This window comes from Giraffa tippelskirchi, chromosome 10 (genome assembly GCF_054371585.1).
Source record: "Giraffa tippelskirchi isolate mGirTip1 chromosome 10, T2T-mGirTip1v1.2.pri, whole genome shotgun sequence".
NCBI classification, from domain to species: Eukaryota; Metazoa; Chordata; class Mammalia; order Artiodactyla; family Giraffidae; genus Giraffa; species Giraffa tippelskirchi.
This window is the reverse complement of record NC_137284.1, coordinates 57272023-57292589: the sequence shown is the minus strand read 5'-3', so window position 1 is coordinate 57292589 and position 20567 is coordinate 57272023. Positions and strand designations below refer to the sequence as shown.

Here is a 20567-nt window from a genome sequence, read left to right as displayed (position 1 = left end):
ACGTTCCTATGCAATATTGCTCTTTCAGCATGGGACCTTGCTTCCATTACCAGTCACATCTACAACTGGGTGTTGTTTTTGCTTTGGCTCTGTCTCTTCATTCTTTCTGGAGTTATTTCTCTACTGATCTCCAGTAGCATATTGGGCACCTTCCAACCTGGGGAGTTCATGTTTCAGTGTCCCTTTTTCTTGCCTTTTCATACTGTTCATGGGGTTTTCAAGGCAAGAATACTGGAGCAGTTTGCCATTCCCTTCTCCAGTGGACCATATTTTGTCAGAACTCCCCACCACGATCTGTCCATCTTGGGTGGTCCTACATGCGTGGCCTTGAGGAGATACCACCTATCCAACGTCAGGAGCAGCAGCCGTGCTTCGCTGGAGTGGTGGTGTGGCGATACCCCACGTCCAAGGTCAGAGAAACCCCAGTAAGACAGAAGGTGATGGAGCAGCTGTTCAAGGGCAAAGGAGAAGGCCTAGCCAGATGGTAGGAGGGGTGAATTTGCATTTAGAGTTGGACCCCATTCCTGCCAGAGGTGCTGAGAGGCCTTGGGCAGGCCTTTTGCGTACCGGGACCCGGGGCCCCACGGAGACTGGGACAGAACTGTGTTTAAGCATCTCCTGTGGAGGTACGAGTTAGCGCTGGATTGCTGCTCTGGATGCAGCAGACCTGGGTGTGGCATAAGCCCTCTTGGAGGAGGTCACCATCTACCCCACCATGGAGCTGCCAGAGCTTACACAGGACTGGGAAGTAGACTCTTGGAGGGCACAGGTGGAACCTTGTGTGCACCAGGACCCAGGAGAGGGGAGTGGTGACCCCATGGGAGACTGACCCAGACTTGCCTGTGAGTGTCCAGGAGTCTCCAGCGGAGGCGTGGGTCGGTGGTAACCTGCTGCAGGCCTGGGGGCACTGGGTGTGGCAGTGCATGCATAGGATCTTTTGAAGGAGGTCACAGTTGTCTTCATTACCTCCACCATAGTTTGGTCCCAGATAAATAGCAGGGAGGGAACACAACTCCACTCATCAACAGAAAATTGGATTAAAGATTTACTGAGCATGGCCCTGCCCATTAGTATAAGACCCAGTTTCCCCCTCAGTCAGTCTCTCCCATCAGGAAGCTTCCATAAGCCTCTTATCCTTCTCAAAGGGCAGACAGACTAAAAACCACAATCACAGAAAACTAACCAATCTAATCACATTGACCACAGCCTTGTCTAACCCTCCATGGGATTTTCCAAGCAAGACTACTGGAGTGGGTTGCCATTTCCTTCTCCAGGAGATCTTCCGAACCCAGGGATTGAACCGCGTCTCCCGCATTGTAGGCAGACGCTTTACCATCTACGCTACCAGGGAAATCCAGCATAAAAATCAAACACAGATCAATGGAAAAGAGTAGAGAGCCCAGAAAGAAACTCGTGCACTTACTGTTAATTAACCTATGATAAAGAAAGCAAGAATACATAATGGGGAAAAAACAATCTGGTCAAATAAGTAGTGTTAGGAAAACTGGACAGATAAAAGAATGAAATCAGAATATTTTATTGCACCATATACAGGATAACTCAAAATGGATTAAAGGCCTGAAACTATAACCTAGAAGAAAATACACAATACACCCTTTGACATAAATCTTAACCATGTTTTTTTGAATCTGTCTTTTCAGGCAAGAGAAACAAAAGAAAAAACAAACAAATGGGACCTAATTAAATGTACAGCTTTTGGACAGCAAGGGAAACCATCAATAAAGCTAAAAGAGTACCTACTGAATAAGAGAATATATTTACAAATGATATGTGTGATATGAGACTAATGTCCAAGATATATAAATAGCTAATAAAACTCAATAATGAAAAAACAATTAAAACATGGGCAGAAGACCTGAATAGACATCTTTCAAAGAAGACATACAGATGGTCAACAGGTACATGAAAAGATGCTTAACATGACTAAACATCAGGGAAATGCAAGTCAAAATTACAGTGAGATATCATCTCACACATGTTGGAATGGTTATCATCAAAAAGACAAGAAATAATAAATGCTGGTGAGGCTGGAAGAAAGGGAACCCTAGCTCACTTGTTGGTGGAAATGTAAATTGGTACATCCACTATGGAAAACAGAATGAAGTTTCCTCAAAAGATTAAACACAGACTACCATATGATCCAACAATTTGAAACGTGGGTATATATCTAAAGAAAATGGACACATTAATTTCAAAAGATATATGTACTCCAATTTCACAGCAGCATTATTTATAACAGCCAAGATATAGAGGCAACCAAAAGTGTCCATCAACAAATCAATGGATAAAGAAGATGTAATAAATATATAATGAAATATTTATCAAAAAAAAGAAATCTTGTCATTTGCAACAATGTGAATAGAATTGGGGGGGGTATTATGCTTAGTGAAGTTAGTCAAAGAAAGACAAATACTGTATGTTTTCAATTATATGTGCAATCTAAAAATTAAACAAATGCAGAGGGTGTGGAGAACAGGGAACCCTCTTAAACTGCTGGTGGGAACATAAATTGAAAGAGCCATATGGAAAATAGTACAGAAATTCCTTAAAAAACTAAAAACTACCATATGACCTGGCAATCCCACATCTGGGTATATAATTGATAAAACCATTAATTCAGAAAAATGCATGCAAGCCAATGTTCACCGGGGCACTATTTACAACAGCTAGGACACGTGTGTGTTAGTCTCTCAGTCATGCCTGACTCTTTGTGACCCCATGGACTATAAACCACCAGGTTCCTCTGTCCATGGGATTCTCTGGGCAAGAATTATGGAGTGGGTTACCAGTTGCTTCTCCAGGGGATCTTTCCGACCCAGGGATCGAACCAGCATCTCCCACATTGCAGGGAGATTCTTTACCATTTCAAACACCAAGGAAGCCTAGCTAGGATATGGAAGCAACCTAAATGTAAAGAAATGAGTGAAGAAGATGCAATACATATATACAACTAAATATTATTCAGCCATAAAAAGGAAGGAAACTGTGCAACCTGCAGAGATGTGGATGGACCTAGAGACTCATACAGAGTGAAGCAGAAACAAAAAGCAAGTGTCATTTAGTATCACTTATATATGGAACCTAGAAATTGCTACAGATGAACTTAATTACGAAGTAGAGATAGAGACACAGATGTAAACAAACGTATGGATACCAAGGGGGTAAAGAGGGGTGGGATGACTTGGGAGGCTGGGATTGACATATATACACTACTATGCATAAAACAGATCACTAAAGAGAACCCATCCTACAGCTCAGGGAACTCAGTGCTCTGTGGGGACCTAAGTGGGAAGGGAATTCAAAAGAGAGGGGATATATGTATAGCTGATTCATTTTGCTATACAGAAGAAACTAGCACAATACTGTAAAGTAACTACACTCCAATAAAAATTAATTAAAACTAAATAAAATAGAAAACAAACAAGCAAACGCATATAACAAAACAGAAACTGAATCATGAATATAGAGAACAAATGAGTGATTACCAGAGGGTGGAAGGGCAAGACAGAGGAAGGGGACTAAAGGGAATTAAGAGGTATTAATACAAACTACTACATAAAATAAGTAAGATGCAAGGATGTAATATACAGTGGGGTTCTCACTGAAGCACAGAGGTAAAGAATCTGCCTGCCAATACAGGAGATGCAACAAGAGATGCAGATTCGATCCGTATCTGGGCTGGGAACATCCTCTGGAGTAGGAAATGGCAACCCGCTCCAGTATTTGTGCCTGGAAAATTCCATGGGCAGAAGAGCCTGACAGGCTATAGTTCATGGGGTCACAAAGAGTTGGACACCACTGAAGGACTGTGCGCAAACACACACACACACACACAATGTACAGTATACAGAATATAATCAACATCTTATAATAAATTTAAACAGATCATAATCTATAAAAATACTCAACCATTATATTGTACACTTGAAACTAATATAACATTGTAAATCAATCATACTTCAATAAAAAATAAAAGTAAAACTGATTTAATATGACTGTGATATTTCAAAGTAATAACACAGGTTTCAAGATTTAGATTTTATGTTGCTGCTGCTGCTGCTGCTAAGTCGTGTCCAACTCTCTGCGACCCCATAGACGGCAGCCCACCAGGCTCCCCTGTCCCTGGGATTCTCCAGGCAAGAACACTGGAGTGGGTTGCCATTTCCTTCTCCAATGCATGAAAGGGAAAAGTGAAAGTGAAGTCGCTCAGTGGTGTCTGACCCTCCGCGACCCCGTGGACTGCAGCCTACCAGGCTCCTCCGTCCATGGGAGTTTCCAGGCAAGAGTACTGGAGTGGGGTGCCATTCCCTTCTCCGATTATATGTTAATAATGCATAATTATATATAAATTATTATATGATATAAATTCTACTTACATTTAGTGTCAAAAATATATTTACCATAAAGTTAACAGAAGTATAAGACTCCTATACTGAAACAAATATTGTTGGGATTAAAGAACATCTAAATAAATGGAGAAAGGGAGGAAAGAAATAGATGAGGAAGACTAAGAGGTAAAAACTTCCAGTTGCAAAATAAATGAATCATGGATATGAAACATACAGCATGGGGAATACAGTCAATAACTATGTGATATCTTTGCATGATGACATGTAGTGACTAAACTTATCACAGTTATCAGTTAGAAAAGTAGAGAATATCAAATCACATGTTGTGTAATAGGAACCAACACAGTACTACAGGTTAATAATTCTTCTGAAACAAGCTCATAGATCAGATTTGTGATTATGACAGGTGGCGGGGGGGTGGGGGAGGACTGGATGAAGAAAATCAAAGGTACAAACTACTAGCTTTAAGATAGGTATTAGGGATGTACAAAATAATAAATATAATCAACACTGCTGAGTGTTTCAGATGAAAGTTGTTAAGAGAGCAAATTATAAGAGTTCTCATCACAAGAAAAAAAAATTTCCTATTTCTTTAATTCTATATCTATATGGGATGAAGGATGCTCACTAAACTTGCTGTGATAACCACTTTAATGATGTATGTAAATTAAATCATCATGCTATACACTGAAAACTTGTCCAGTGTTGTATGTCAAGGAAGGAAGAGAGGGGGGGAGAGAGAGAGAGAGAGAGAAAAAGAGAGAAAAAAAGAAAGGGAGGGAGGGTTAGAAGAAAAAAAGGGGTAGATAAACTATGTTCATAGATTGGAAGACTAAATACAGAATTGGAAACATCCTAGAATATATTCAGCAAACTTGAAAAAAGGGATGGTGAGACAACTTAATTATCTGATTTCAAGATGGTGTCATACCAGCATAAAGGTTTAGCAAATAGATTAATGGAACAGAATAAAGTCCTCAGAAATAGAATCAATAGCATTATGGTGCTGGGACAATTCAATAGAGGAAAAGTTAAGTCTTTTCACCAAATGACACCAATTAACAGATATCCATTTGGGAAAAAACTGAACCTTCACCCTTATCTCAGAGGATGTATAATAACAGATCCTAGATCTTAGTGTAAAACTTAAAATGACAAATTCAGTATACATAATGAATTAAGAACTTCTATTAAGTGATATGAACAAAACCCAAAAGGATACAGTGACAGACTACAATATTGTTTCCAATTATTCACTTCTCTCTCTATAGGAGGACTTTACTTGCTTGCCATTTACACCAGTGTTGGCCATTTGATCAGCTGTGGCCAATGAGATATGAGTAGAAACGAGCATGACGTTTCTGAACCAAAGCTTTGAGAGTCATCATGTAACGGCTGCTCCTTTTTTTCAATGCCATAAGACCCAGGCAGCAGCTTCTCCTTCAACCTGGGTCTCAGAATGAAGACATGAAGCAAATCTGAGCAGATCTGTAGCTGACATGTAACTGAATAAAAAAATGTTTGTTGTTATAAACCACTTAAATTCTGCAGTGATTTGTTTCTATAGCATAATTTGGTGCAAGCTAACTATTATAGAACTGAACCAACAATTCACAGTAAACCCAAAAAACCTATAAACATGACTAAAACAGATAAAGGTTTATTTTTATCACATAACTATAAATAAGGACGAAGGTAGCCCAAAGCGCTTATATAACCTATAAACTACATAATGTCATCAATGTCCTGAGCTCCCCCAATTTTATACTCTGCCATTCTTAGCTTGTAGGTTTCATCCTCATGGTCCTAAAATGGCTGCAACAGCTCCAGACTGCACCCTTGTTGTATCTCATTAGGCTTATCTAAATCACATAGCTATCAGTAACTTCAAGGAGAACTGGAGAATAGTTTTCACCTTTTAAAGTTTCCATAGTTGAAACAAGAAGAAAGAAAAGATTTAAAAATAAAGATTGGGTCAACATACATAAAGTGTGTGTCACAGAAGCCACTTCTACTTATTAAACTAGTAGAAGAGCCTGGAAACAAACTGAAGTGCTTATTTATTACTGGTGGGAAGTGTAATTTGAAACAATAATTTCATTATTTTAAAGTATTTGTTCATGTTGAAGATGAATATATCACAGGCCTAGAAAACCTACTTCTATATATATATTCTTATATAATCTTATAATCTATATATGTTCTTATATAATATATATTTACTTTTATATTTAACTGAGGCATAACAAGGCTAACTTATTTCTTTTAATAAACTAAAAATGTGTGTGTTAGTCGCTACAGACATGTCCAACTCTTTGAGACCCTATGGATTGTAGTCTGTCAGGCTTCTTTCTCCATGGGATTCTCCAGGCAAGAATACTGGAGTGGAAAAAACTGGAAGTAGAACTGCCATATGACCAAGCAATCCCACTGCAGGGCATACACACTGAAGAAACCAGAACTGAAAGAGACACGTGTACCCCAATGTTCATCGCAGCACTATTTATAATAGCCAGGACATGGAAGCAGCCTAGATGCCCATCAGCAGACGAATGGATAAGGAAGCTGTGGTACATATACACAATGGAATATTACTCAGCCATTAAAAAGAATACATTCGAATCAGTTCTAATGAGGTGGATGAAACTGGAGCCTATTATATAGAGTGAAGTAAGCCAGAAAGAAAAATACCAATACAGTATACTAACACATATATATGGTATTTAGTTAATGGGTAAAGATAACCCTGTACGCGAGACATCAAAAGAGACACAGATAAATAGAACAGTATTATGGACTCTAAGGGAGAGGGCGAGGGCAGGATGATATGGGAGAATGGCACTGAAGCATGTAAATTATCATATGTGAAATGAATCACCAGCCCAGGTTCGACGCATGATACAGGGTACTCGGGGCTGGTGCACCCAGATGACCCGGAGGGATGGGATGGGGAGGGAGGTGGGAGGGGGGTTCTGGAAGGAGAAAACATGTACACCCATGGTGGATTCATGTCAATGTATGGCAAAACAAATACAATATTGTAAAGTTAAAAAGTAGATAAATAAACTAATTTAAAATAAAAAATAATAATAATAATAAATAAATTAATTAATTAAAAAAAAAGAAAATTCCAATCAGTAAAAACAGAAGAAAAAAAAAAATACTGGAGTGGGCTGCCATGCCTTTCTCCAGGGGCTCTTCCCAACCCAGGGATTGAATCTGCATCTCCTGCATTACAAGCAGATTCTTTACCCACTGAGCCATCAGGGAAGCCTAGACTAAAAGTATCAAAGTATATTTATGTATGAAAGGTAGTTTTGTGGAATTTTTATTTCCATGAATAAACAAATATACACACACACACAAACACATACAGCATGTATATGTGTGTTTGTACCAGGTTATGATAATGTTACTTCTTACTGGGTTATGGTTTTAAAAAATTAACAGATATTGTCTTAGGATAACTCCTGACAGGTACACAAAGAGATCTGTACACTTACGCTTATTTTGTAATTACTTATAATAGCAGGGCTTGGCAACCAGCAGACTCTACTGTACCATAAAACTGGCTGAGTGGTTTCATTGTGGATCGCAACTGTACAATGTTTATTCCTTTAGGCTAAACAGAAGAAGGAAGCAAGGGAAGACTTGACCAGTTAGTACATATGCTTCCACCTAAGCCCATTTCCAGAATGACACATCACCCTCAGCTGACTGTCCTTGTGCTTCTAACACACTCTGTTCAGATAGCATACATCCTGCTTTCTCCCAAACAGAAGAGGAGCTAAGAGGCAGAGAAGGCACAGGATCTGGACAATTTTACTCCACATAAAGTTTTTCAATCTCTGCTATTTTAGTTACATCCGTTACTTCTTCCTTCATAGCTACCTGTCCCTCCAATTCTTGTATTTCTGGGGTTGCTTTAGCACTAATCAGCCTTTTTGTTTTCTTTCACAGTTGTAGAATTAGGTTTGAACTTTGCTTAATCATTTAGCTTTGCTAAATCAGTTGCCTTTTTTGTATTTCTTTTTGAAGTTTTTCATCTGTTATTATCTCCTTTACTGCTCTTTTTTACTTTAACGTAAAATTCTGACATAACATAATACTTATGACATACATTCATATTGTTGTGTAACCATCACCAGTTTCCATCTCCAGACTTTTTCACTTCTCCCAAACTCAAAGTCTGTCCCAAGTTCTGCCTCTCTTTAGCTCCGGGCAACCACCATTCTATTTTCTGTTTCTCTAAAGTTTGTGCTTTTAAAAATTCAATTTTCCAAAATGGAGATCTATCTCCAAATTCTCTGATCATCTTTGCCTCTTCATTCCTCTGTTCTCCCTTTCCAGAATTCCTGTTATTTGGATAATGGATGTCTTAGCTAGATCTAATTTTTTTTAATCTTCTTCTCAACTTCTATCTCTTTACCTTTTTCTTCTACTTTTAGAAAAATTTCCTTAACTTTACCTTTCAACTATTCTACTGTATTTAAATTTTAGCTACTATGTTTTAATTTCTGAGCTCTTTCTTGTCATCTGGTTGTTCCTTTTCCTATAGTATACTATTTTGGGATCATGGATATAACATCTCATCTCTGTGAAGATATTAAAGTCTTTTTAAAAACTTTTGTAGATTTAACATAGAGATGTCAATTCTCCTGAAATTGATTTATAGAGTTACTACAATCACAATCAAAATCCTAGCAGGAATTTTTATAGATATACACAAGTTGAACCTAAATTTTATATGGAAAGGTAGAGAAACTACAGTAATTAAAAACAATTTTTCAAAGAAGAATAACAGGGAAAATATTAATTGATTTCAAGATTTAAAGCTTCATTGATAAAGAGAGTGTGGTACTGGCAAAGAAACAGACATACAGGTTCATGGAAGAAAAAACAGACTCCAGAAATATATCCATACAAAAAATTCACTTTTGACAAACGTGCAAAAGCAATTCAATAGAAAAAAAAAAAAAAGAGTTTCGTTTTTAAAATCAAGTGGTGTTGGAGCAACCAGACATCCACTTGAAAAGAGAAAAAAAAAAGAAACAGAACAGAACCATGACCTAAGGTGCAAGGACAACTTTCTCTTTTAACTAAAAATGGTTCATGGATCTAAAGGTAAAACTATAAAACTTTAAGAAGAAAACATAGGAGAATTAATACAATACATTTTTCTATTGGATTCTACTTCCTTTTTCTAAGTGAAAGACCATTTTAAAATCAGGCTTTTCTGAGGACAGCAAAATTCTTCTATTGCTAAGTAACTACAGCCCTCAATCTAAGAAGGACATTTGTTTAGAATCTGGGGACATTTTATTATTTTCCTGTTCCTCAAGGCTGTCCCACTGACTGAATCTAATACAGGGTAAGATATGCTATTACAAAAGAGATTTCAAAAGAAAGTGAACCTATCCCATAGGTACTGTACAGTACATAATTGCATTAAAGATGAAAGATAAAATTTCTAATGTTGTTTGTGTTTAAGGTCAAACATCAAGAAAAGTCTGGCAAACACTGTGTGATCCACAGCCAGGTCTACAAAGGTATCTTCTCATGATGAATAATTTATAGTTTAGAGTACTACTTTCCCCAAACACTCTACCACAAGCTGTTCTCCCTTTAATCCTTTGAACAAAATGTACTACACAGAAAGGTAAGAAGAGATGTAAGCTGAAAGGGAATATCCACAGTGCACTGTGGTGGTGTTGCTATTAAGTCAAATGACACTGATTAACAGTAATGACAAATCCTAAAAGAAGACTGAACAAAGTCTTTAGAACATGATTTTTTAACTTGCTGATTTTACAAGATAGTTGTATTTCTTTAAAGATCAAGATTCTACAAATGCTTTCCTCCATTACATTCCAATTTATTGTATTATCTGGCAGCTGTTCCACCCTTCTCTGGTAAAAAACAATCCAATTTTTCTGAGGAAAAATTCCACCACAAGCAGGACATGTTTAGATAGGGCTGGCTCTACTCTCAGTTAAGTTCAGTTCAGTGGCTCAGTCATGTCTGACTCTTTGCGACCCCATGGACTGCAGCACGACAAGCTTCCCTGTCCATTAGCAACTCCCAGAGCTTATTCAAACTCATGTCCATCGAGTCAGTGATATTATCCAACCATCTCATCCTCTGTTGTCCCCTTCTCCTCCTGTCTTCAGTCTTTACCAACATCAGGGTCTTTTCAAATCAGTCAGTCCTTTCCATCAGGTGGCCAAAGTATTGGAGCTTCAGCTTCAGCATCAGTCCTTCCAATGAATAGTCAGGACTGATTTCCTGTAGGATGGACTGGTTGGATCGCCTTGCAGTCCAAAGGACTCTCAAGAGTCTTCTCCAACACCACAGCTCAAAAGCATCAACTCTTCGGCACTCAGCTTTCTTTATAGTCCAACTCTCACATCCATACATGACTACTGAAAAAACCATAGCCTTGACTAGACGGACCTTTGTCGGCAAAGTAACGTCTCTGCTTTTTAATATGCTGTCTAGGTTGGTCATAACTTTTCTTCCAAGGAGCAAGCGTCTTTTAATTTCATGGCTGGAGTCACCATCTGCAGTGATTTTGGAGCCCCAAAATATAAAGGCTTGGGGGGATTGCAAGATGGCAGAGGAGTAGGTGGATGTGGAATACATCTCTCTCCACAGATACCTCAGGAATACACCTTAAGACACAGAAGTGCATGCAGAACACCAGCTGAGAGTGGAGAGGAGTACCTCACCAGCAGAAAAGACTATACAGACCCACACAAAACTCAGTAGGATGAAGGAACTAGGGGGAAAAATGGGAGTGTAAGTAGGACTGGACCTGCCTTCGGCAGGTGGGAGAACTGAAGCAGGGGTCTGAGCCCCACATGGGGCAATTGTCTCAGTCAGAGGAGAAACATTTAAGGCTGAGAGGGAAACAGCTGATCTGTGGCAGCCTAAATGGAACGAGAATCAGTCAGTCCTTGCCGCAGCCATACATGCCCTAGATGGTGCAGTGGCTGGGAGCTGGAGTTTAGGGACTGTGGAGCAATCCCAGGAGGAGGGCTGCTGTTGACTGTGGAGAGAGATCGAGGGGATGTGAGGGAGGGGATTGTGGTGGGAAATGCCTGTGGAGGAAAGCCCGGCAGCCATGGAAGCAAGGGGATACTGCTGAATCATGTGTAGGGGGTGGAAGCATCCCCATAGCCTCTCTCCCCCAACAAGCCAGCATCAGCAGCTGAACAATAGAGGCTGGCCCATCAAAAATCTGACCCACTGAACTACAGAGTAGGACCCCACCCACGGTGCGCCTTTAAGTGCCAGATGTCCTGATCTACAGAGCAGGACCCCAGGTGGGGGGCCCCTCCATGTGCCTGGTGGGCCGAACAACAGAGAAGGAACCCAGGCAAGAAGCCCCCTAAGTGCCTGAACGGGCAGAACTCCAGAGAAAGACTGGCCAAAGAGGCCTTCTGATTGCCAGCTACAAGAGGCTCGAAAAAAGACTCTGATAGGGCCATAACTCCTGCGGCGGAGGCAGTCCATGTCCCTGCACACTTGGCGCTGCCAGGGTCCCTGCAAGCCAAGCAGCTGCTCTAGCTTCACGTTCAACTCTCACTGGGGCAGAGCTGTCACAGGCAAAAAAAATCTTGCGCCCACGCGCGCAGGGTCACTTTGGTTGTGTTCGACTTGTTGCGACCCTGTGGACTGTGGCCAGCCAGGCTTCTGTCAGGGAGGAGGTTATCCAGGCAAGAATACTGGAGCATATTGGCCAATACTGGTTGCCATACCCTTCTAGAACACTATATTTCCTGCTGCTCTAGCCGCCAACTCCCCTGAGTACTTGGTGCTGCCAGAACCCGTGACTCAAGCAGCTGCACCACCTCCACGCCTGGCCCTCACAAGGGCAAACCCAGGTCCTCCAGGGAAGCCTCAGGAGCAAATCCCAGTGGACGACCCACATGCAAAGGTGGAAATAAAACCACAGTTGAAACCCAGGGGCAGTGTGACTAAGGAAGAAGACCCAAAACCCTCCCACCTGCTGTACAAGCAGCAGATTAAATCCACACAATCAACTAGGCAGACTCTGTGTCTATGGACTATATAAAAGGACACTGAGAGCTCCCCTAGAAGAAAATGCACTACCTATGACAGCTGTGGACACTGGAAGCAAGAACACAGAGGAGTAGCAGCAGATTAGAATCTGAGCTGCCCCCACAGCAGGCAAGAGATCAGCAGTGTTGGGCATCCTAGGGAGGTGAGGTGGACTGTGACTCCCAGCAAGGAAAAGGACTCTGACAGCAGTGACTCAAGAAAAACATTTATTATTATAATGTTTTGACTTCTGTAGATTTGTTTAGATTTTTTTCTTTTTTTCCCCGCTCTGTTCTAGATGTCGATTTTATTGGCACTACGAAATCTAACTAAGCTTTTGAGCTTTCATTTTGCTTTTTTTTTCAGTCGCATTTTTTATTGTTATAAACCTCTGCCTCTACGTTGGGCTTTTGCAGTTCTAGGGAGTTGTTTTTTTTTTTTTTTCTCTTTTCTTAATTTTAATTTTTTAAGCCTATTACTTTTTCTACATTCATTCTTCTGTTTGCTTTTCCTATTGTTCTTTTCCCCTTGTAGTTAATCTTTAATATACATAAATCTTCTTTATCTACCTCTATTTAACTTTGCATCGCTATTCTTTCTTTTCTTTCTTACCTTCAGTCTCAACATATTTGTTAGTTTTATTTTTATTGCTTTATACCACAATTGGCATCTTGCTTTAGTTTTGTTTTCTGGTTTGTGCTTTAGTTAGTTTTGTTCTGGTAGACATAACTTTTGGTTCCCTTTGTTCACCAGATCAATCTACTGTACAATATTTTCGTTGGACTGTTTTGATTTTGCTTACAGGTGTATATACATGTATGTATATTCAGTCACTTTTTATTGTTGTTATAAACCTCTGCATCTACGTTGGGCTTTGGCAGTTTTGTGGAGTTTTCCTTTTTTTTTCCTTTTTTCTTTCTTCTTCCGGTTTTTTTTAATTTCTCTTTTTTATAATTTTAACTTTTAATTTTTTTAAACCTATTAGATTTTTTCTGCATTATTCCTTTGTTTGCCTTTCCTACTGTTTTTTTCCCCTTGCTGCTGCTGCTGCTGCTGCTGAGGCTAAGTCGCTTCAGTCGTATCTGACTCTGTGCAACCCCTCAGATGGCAACCCACCAGGATCCTCTGTCCCTGGGATTCTCCAGGCAAGAATACTGGAGTGGGCTGCCATTTCCTTCTACTTTCCCCTTGAAGTTAATCTTTACTATATCTAAATCTTCTTCATCTACCTCTATTTAACTTTGTATATCTAGTCTTTCTTTCTTTTCTTTCCTTTCCTCTCAACATATTTGTTAGTTTTGCTTTCATTGCTTTATTCCCCACTTGGCACCTTGCTTTAGTTTTGTTTTCCGGTTTGTGCTTTAGTTAGTTTTGTTCTTAAATGGTAAATATAATTTTTGATTTCCTTTGTTTGCCAGGTCAATCTATTGTACTTTATTTTTGTTGGACTGTTTTGACTTTGCTTATGGGTGTATATGTATATGGTATCTATTCCATTATTTTAATTATTATTTGCCTGATTTTGTTACTGCCATTTGTCTGGGGTTCATCATTGGTTTCTCGTTTTTGGATATTTGTTTTAATTTCACTTAATGCCATAAAAAACCACTTGTGGAATCTTCGTTCCTGACCAGAGATCAAACCTTGAGCCTTTGGAGTGGGAGCACTGACTCCAAGACCCTAGACTACCAGAGAACTAACTCTAGGTAGTATCAAATAGTGAGAACTCACACAAAGGAAACCACTCGAATACAAGACCTGGCTGGCATCACCAAACCACCAATAGCACCCTGTGGAGGATGCCTCATCTAAACAACAAACAAAACAAAAAAACAACCCAATCATCAGCAGACAGGATTACCACCTCACTCAGCCTTGCCCATCAGAGGAAAAACAAACAAAAACTCAGCACAAATCTCACCCTGTGAGAAGCTTACACAAACCACTGGACCAACCTTAGAGGGCAGAAATCAAAAGGAAGAAAGAATTCAACCTTGAAGCCTGGGAATAGCAGACCTCAAACACAAAAGTTAAAAAAAAAAAAAAGGCAGAGAAATACTACACAAATGAAGGAACAAACTAGAAACACAGAAGTCCAAATAAATGAGGAGGAAATAGGCAAACTACCTGAAAAAGAATTCAGAATAATGATAGTAAAGATGATCAAAAATCTTGAAAACAAAATGGAGAAAATGCAAGAATCAACTAACAAAGACCTAGAAGAATTAAAGAATAAACATGCAGAGACTAAACAACACAATTACTGACATTAAAAATACTCTAGAAGGAATCAACAGCAGAATATCTGAAGCAGAAGAATGGATCATTGAACTGGAAGATAACATGGTGGAAATAACTTCTGAAGAGCAGAATAAGTTAAAAAGAATGAAAAGGATTGAGGATAGTCTCAGAGACCTCTGGGACAATATGAAACACACCAACATTCAAATTATAGGGGTCCCAGAAGAAGAAGAGAAAAAGAAAGGGTATGAGAAAATTTTTGAAGAGTTTATAAGTGAACATTTCCCCAACATGGAAAAGGAAATAGTCAATCAAGTCCAAGACGCACAGAGTCCCACACAGGATAAACCCAAGGAGAAACACACCACGACACATACTAATCAAACTAACAAAGACTAAACACAAAGATAGAATATTAAAAGCAGCAAGGAAGAAGCAACATATAACATATAAGGGAAACTTCATACGCTTAACAGCTGATCTTTCAGCAGAAACTCTGCAGGCCAGAAGAGAATGGCTGGATATATTTAAAGTACTGAAAGGGAAAAATCTAAAACCAAGATTACTGTACCTGGCAAGGATCTCATTCAAAACTGATGGACAAATCAAAAGCTTTTCAGACAAGGAAAAGTTAAGAGAACTCAGTACCACCAAACCAACCAGCTTTACAACAAATGGTAAAAGGACTTATATGGTCAAAAAATAAAAAAGAAGAAAAAAGATCTACATAATCAACCCCAAACAATTAAGAAAATGCCAATACAAACATATATATCAATAATTACTTTAACTGTAAATGGATTAAATGCTCTAACCAAAAGACATAGGCTGGCTGAATGGATACAAAAACAGGACCCATATATATATGCTGTCTACAAGAAACCCACTTCAGACCCCAAGACACATACAGACTGAAGAGTGAGAGGATGGAAAAATATATTCCATGCAAATGGAAGCGAAAGAAAACTGGAGTAGCAATCCTCGTATCAGACAAAATAGACCTTAAAATAAAGACGATTATAAGAGATAAGGAAGGACACTACATAATGATCAAGGGGTCAATCCAAGAGGAAGACGTAACAATTGCAAATATCTATGCACCCCACATAGGAGCACCTCAATACTTAAGACAAACACTAACAGACATAAAAGGAGAAATTGACAGTAACACAATAATAGTAGGAGACTTCAACATCCCACTCCCACCAATGGACAGATCATCAAAACAGAAAATAAGGAAACACAAGTCTTAAATGATACATTAGATGAGATGGATCTCACTGATATCTTCAGGACATTCCATCCAAATGAAGAAGAATACACCTTCTTCTCAAGTGCACATGGAACATTCTCCAGGATAGACCACATCCTGGGTCACAAATCAAACGTCAGTAAATTTAAGAAAACTGAAATCGTATCACATATCTTCTCCAACCACAATGCTTTGAGACTAGATATCAATTACAAGAAAAAAAAACTGTAAGAAACACAAACGCATGATTAAACAACACGTTTCTAAATAACCAAAAGGTTACCGAAGATATCAAAAGGGAAATAAAAAAATTTCTAGAAAGAAATGACAATGAAGACACAACTCAAAACCTATGGGATGCAGCAAAAGCAGTCCTAAGAGAGAAGTTTATAGCAATACAATCCTACCTCAAGAAACAAGAAAAACATCAAATAGACAACCTAACTTTACACTTAAAACATCTGGAAAAAGATCAAAAAAACCCCAAAATTAGTAGAAGGAAAGAAATCATAAAGATCCAAGCAGAAATAAATGAAAAAGGAAACGAAAGGAACAATAGTAAAGATTAATAAAACTAAAGCTGGTTCTTTGAGAAGATAAACAAAATTGAGACATCTTTAGCCAGACTCATCAAGAAAAACAGAGAGATGAATCAAATCAACAAAATTAGAAATGAAAAAGGAGAAGTTACAACAGACAATGCAGAAATACAAAGGATTATAAGAGACTACTATGAACAACTATATGGCAACAAAATGGGTAACCTGGAAGAAATGGACAGATTCTTAGAAAGTTCAATCTTCTAAGACTGAACTAGGAAGAAGTAGAAATTATGAACAACCCAATTACAAGCACTGAAATTGAAGCTGTAATCAAAAATCTCCCAAAAAACAAAAGCCCAGGATCAGATGGCTTCACAGGACAATTCTATCAAACATTTAGAGAAGAGTTAATGCTTATCCTTCTAAAACTCTTTCAAAAAATTGCAGAGGAAGGAACACTTCCAAACTCATTCTACAAGGCCACCATCACCCTGGTACCAAAACCAGACAAGGACAACACAAAAAAAGAAAACTACAGGCCAACATCACTGATGAACATAGATGCAAAAATCCTCAACAAAATTTTAGCAAACAGAATTCAGCAACACATCAAAAAGCTCATATACCATGATCAAGTTGGGTTTATTCCAGGAATGCAAGGATTCTTCAACATACGCAAATCAATCAATGTGATATACCATATTAACAAATCAAAAGATAAAAACCATATGATAATTTCAATAGATGCAGAAAAAGCCTTTGACAAAATTCAGCAGCCATTTATGATTAAAACTCTTCAAAAAATGGGCACAGAAGGAACCTACCTAACCATGGTAAAGGCCATATATGATAAGCCTACAGCAAACATTATTCTCAATGGTGAAAAACTGAAAGCATTCCCCCTAAGATCAGGAACAAGACAAGGGTGTCCACTTGCATCGCTATTATTCAACATAGTTCTGGAAGTCCTAGCTACAGCAGTCAGAGAAGGAAAATAAATAAAAGGAATCCAGATCGGAAAAGAAGAAGTCAAGTTCTCACCGTTTGCAGATGGCATGATAAGGTACACAGAAAACCCTAAAGATAGTATCAGAAAACTACCAGAGCTAATCAGTGAATTTAGCAAAGTTGCAAGATACAAAATCAATACACAGAAATCATTTGCATTTCTATATACTAACAATGAAAAATCAGAAAGAGAAATTAAGGAATCAATCCCATTCACCATTGCAACAAAAAGAATTAAATATCTAGGAATAAACTTACCTAAGGAGACAAAAGAACTGTACAAAGAAAATTATAAGACACTAATGTAAGAAATCAAAGATGACATAAACAGGTGGAGAGATATTCCATGTTCCTGGGTAGGAAGAATCAATATTGTGAAAATGACTATACTACCAAATGCAATCTACAGATTCAATGTGATCCCTATCAAATTACCAATGGCATTTTTCACAGAACTAGAACAAAAAATTTCACAATTCATATGGAAACACAAAAGACCCCGAACAGCCAAAGCAGTCTTGAGAAAGAAGAATGGAGCTGGAGGAATCAACCTTCCTGACTTCAGATTATACTACAAAGCTATGGTTATCAAGATAGTATGGTACTGGCACAAAAACAGAAATATAGACCAATGGAACAAGATAGAAAGCCCAGAAATAAACCCATACACCTATGGGTACCTTGTTTTTGACAAAGGAGGCAAGAACAAAGACAGCCTCTTCAATAAATGGTGCTGGGAAAATTGGACAGCTACATGTAAAAGAATGAAATTAGAACACTTCCTAACACCGTACACAAAGATAAACTCAAAATGGATCAAAGACCTAAATGTAAGACCAGAAAGTACAAAACTCTTAGAGGAAAACATAGGCAGAATACTCGATGACGTAAATCAAAGCAAGATCCTCTATGACCCACCTCCTAGAGTAATGGAAATAAAAACAAAAGTAAATAAGTGGGACCTGATTAAACTTAAAAGCTTTTGTACAGCAAAGGAAATTATAAGCAAGGTGAAAAGAAAACCCTCGGAATGGGAGAAAATAATAGCAAATGAAACAACTGACAAAGGATTAATTTCCAAAATATACAAGCAGCTCATACAACTCAATACCAAGAAAACAAACAACCCAATCAAAAAGTGGGAAAAAGACCTAAACAGACATTTCTCCAAAGAAGACATACAGATGGCTAACAAACACATGAAAAGATCCTCAACACTGCTCATTATTAGAGAAATTCAAATCAAAACCACAATGAGATATCACCTCACACCAGTCAGAATGCCATCATCAAGAAGTCTACAAACAGTAAATGCTGGAGACGGTGTGGAGAAAAAGGAAGGCTCTTTCACTGTTGGTGGGAATGTAAATTGATACAGCCACTATGGAAGATGGTATGGAGATTCTTTAAAAAACTAGGAATAAAACCACCATATGACCCAACAATCCCACTCCTAGGCATATACCCTGAGGAAACCAGGGTTGAAAAAGACACATGTATCTCATTGATCATTGCAACACTATTTACAATAGCTAGAACGTGGAAGCAACCTAGATGTCCATCGACAGATAAAAAGAAGTTGTGGTACATATACACAATGGAATATTACTCAGCCATAAAAAGGAATGCATTTGAGTCCATTCTGATGAGGTGGATGAACCTAGAACCTATTATACAGAATGAAGTGAGGCAGAAAGAGAAAAGATAAATATCGTATTCTAACGCACATATAGGGAATCTAGAAAAATGGTTCTGAATAATTTATCTACAGGGCAGCAATGGAGAAACAGACATAGAAAATAGACTTAAGGACATGGGGAGAGGGGAGGAGAGGGTGAGATGTATGGAAAGAGTAACATGGAAACTTACATTACCACATGTAAAATAGATAGCCAATAGGAATTTGCTGTATGGCTCAGGAAACTCAAACAGGGGCTCTGTATCAACCTAGAGGGGTGGGATGGGGAGGGAGATGGGAGGGAGGTTCAAAAGGGAGAGGATATATGTATACCTATGGCTGACTCACGTTGAGGTCTGAAAGAAAACAACATAATTCTGTAAAGCAATTATCCTTCAATAAAAAAATAAATTAAAAAAATAATAAAGGCTCTACTCTAGTGGTAAGCATAAGGCCCAAATCTGGCTAACCAATGTTTTTTATTCTTCTATCCACAGTGAATGGTTCGTGCAAAGTTGACCACTGACTTAATTCTAGGGCTTTTGTTGGAGGGACCAAGAAAGAAGTGTCTCCTTCTGCATCTGAACAAAGAATGTATAAGTCATCATGTTTTGTATCACGTATTTCTCCCATTACCACTGGCCCACAGCTATTTGGACTAAGGATGAACATCTGACCCAAAGTGAAACTTCTAGCAAGCCAACAGCCTATTACAAGGTCTGTTTCAAGAATTCCACTCAAAAGCAGGTCCTATACTAGATAGTAACTAATTTAACCAAATCCTCTCTTCTACAGAACTTGAAGGTGTTGAGAGAGAGGGAAAACGTGAATTAACTGCACTTTCATACTTCATTATTTCTCCTCAACCCTCCACAATTCTTCCCTGCAAAGACCTATCCGCTCAGGACCTACCCTTTTCTCACGAACAAAACAAGCACACGGAAGGAATTCAAGCATATGGAAGGAACTCCTTCATCTTCTCATAGTCAAATTTATAAACCAACTTGCATTCATTTTTTTATTTTCTTCCTGTTAGAATGAAACTGCATGCATCGCTTTCAAAGCAAAGGTAAATGACCTACTTATGCTATGAATTGCTTGCTTTTTAAAAATATTTCCTTCTTTTCCAAAACTATACTCTTTCGTTTACCATATCCCATTTCTAGGCCAGCAGTTCCCCAGAATCGAGGGATGATATATGCCCTGATCACCTATCAACATGCAAACATGTTCATTATTTTCCACTTTAAAAAATCTCCTTCTTAAAGGATGGTCTTCTCAATAATGCTTGGTCAATGACATCTACATGGGGAAAAAAAAGAAAAAAAGCAATCTTGAAATCTACCTAAAACCTCACACAAAACTGAAATTCCAAATGAACGGAAAATCAAAATGTGAAAGGCAAAACAATA

The 20567-nt window shown here is 38.5% G+C and overlaps 1 protein-coding gene across 15 annotated transcripts in view; it reads right to left on the bottom strand.

The window, feature by feature from the left end:
* The window catches only part of ANKIB1 (ankyrin repeat and IBR domain containing 1), a 177266-nt gene that overhangs the window by 114970 nt on the left and 41729 nt on the right, over positions 1-20567 (bottom strand). The gene's annotated exons all lie outside the window — the stretch shown is intronic.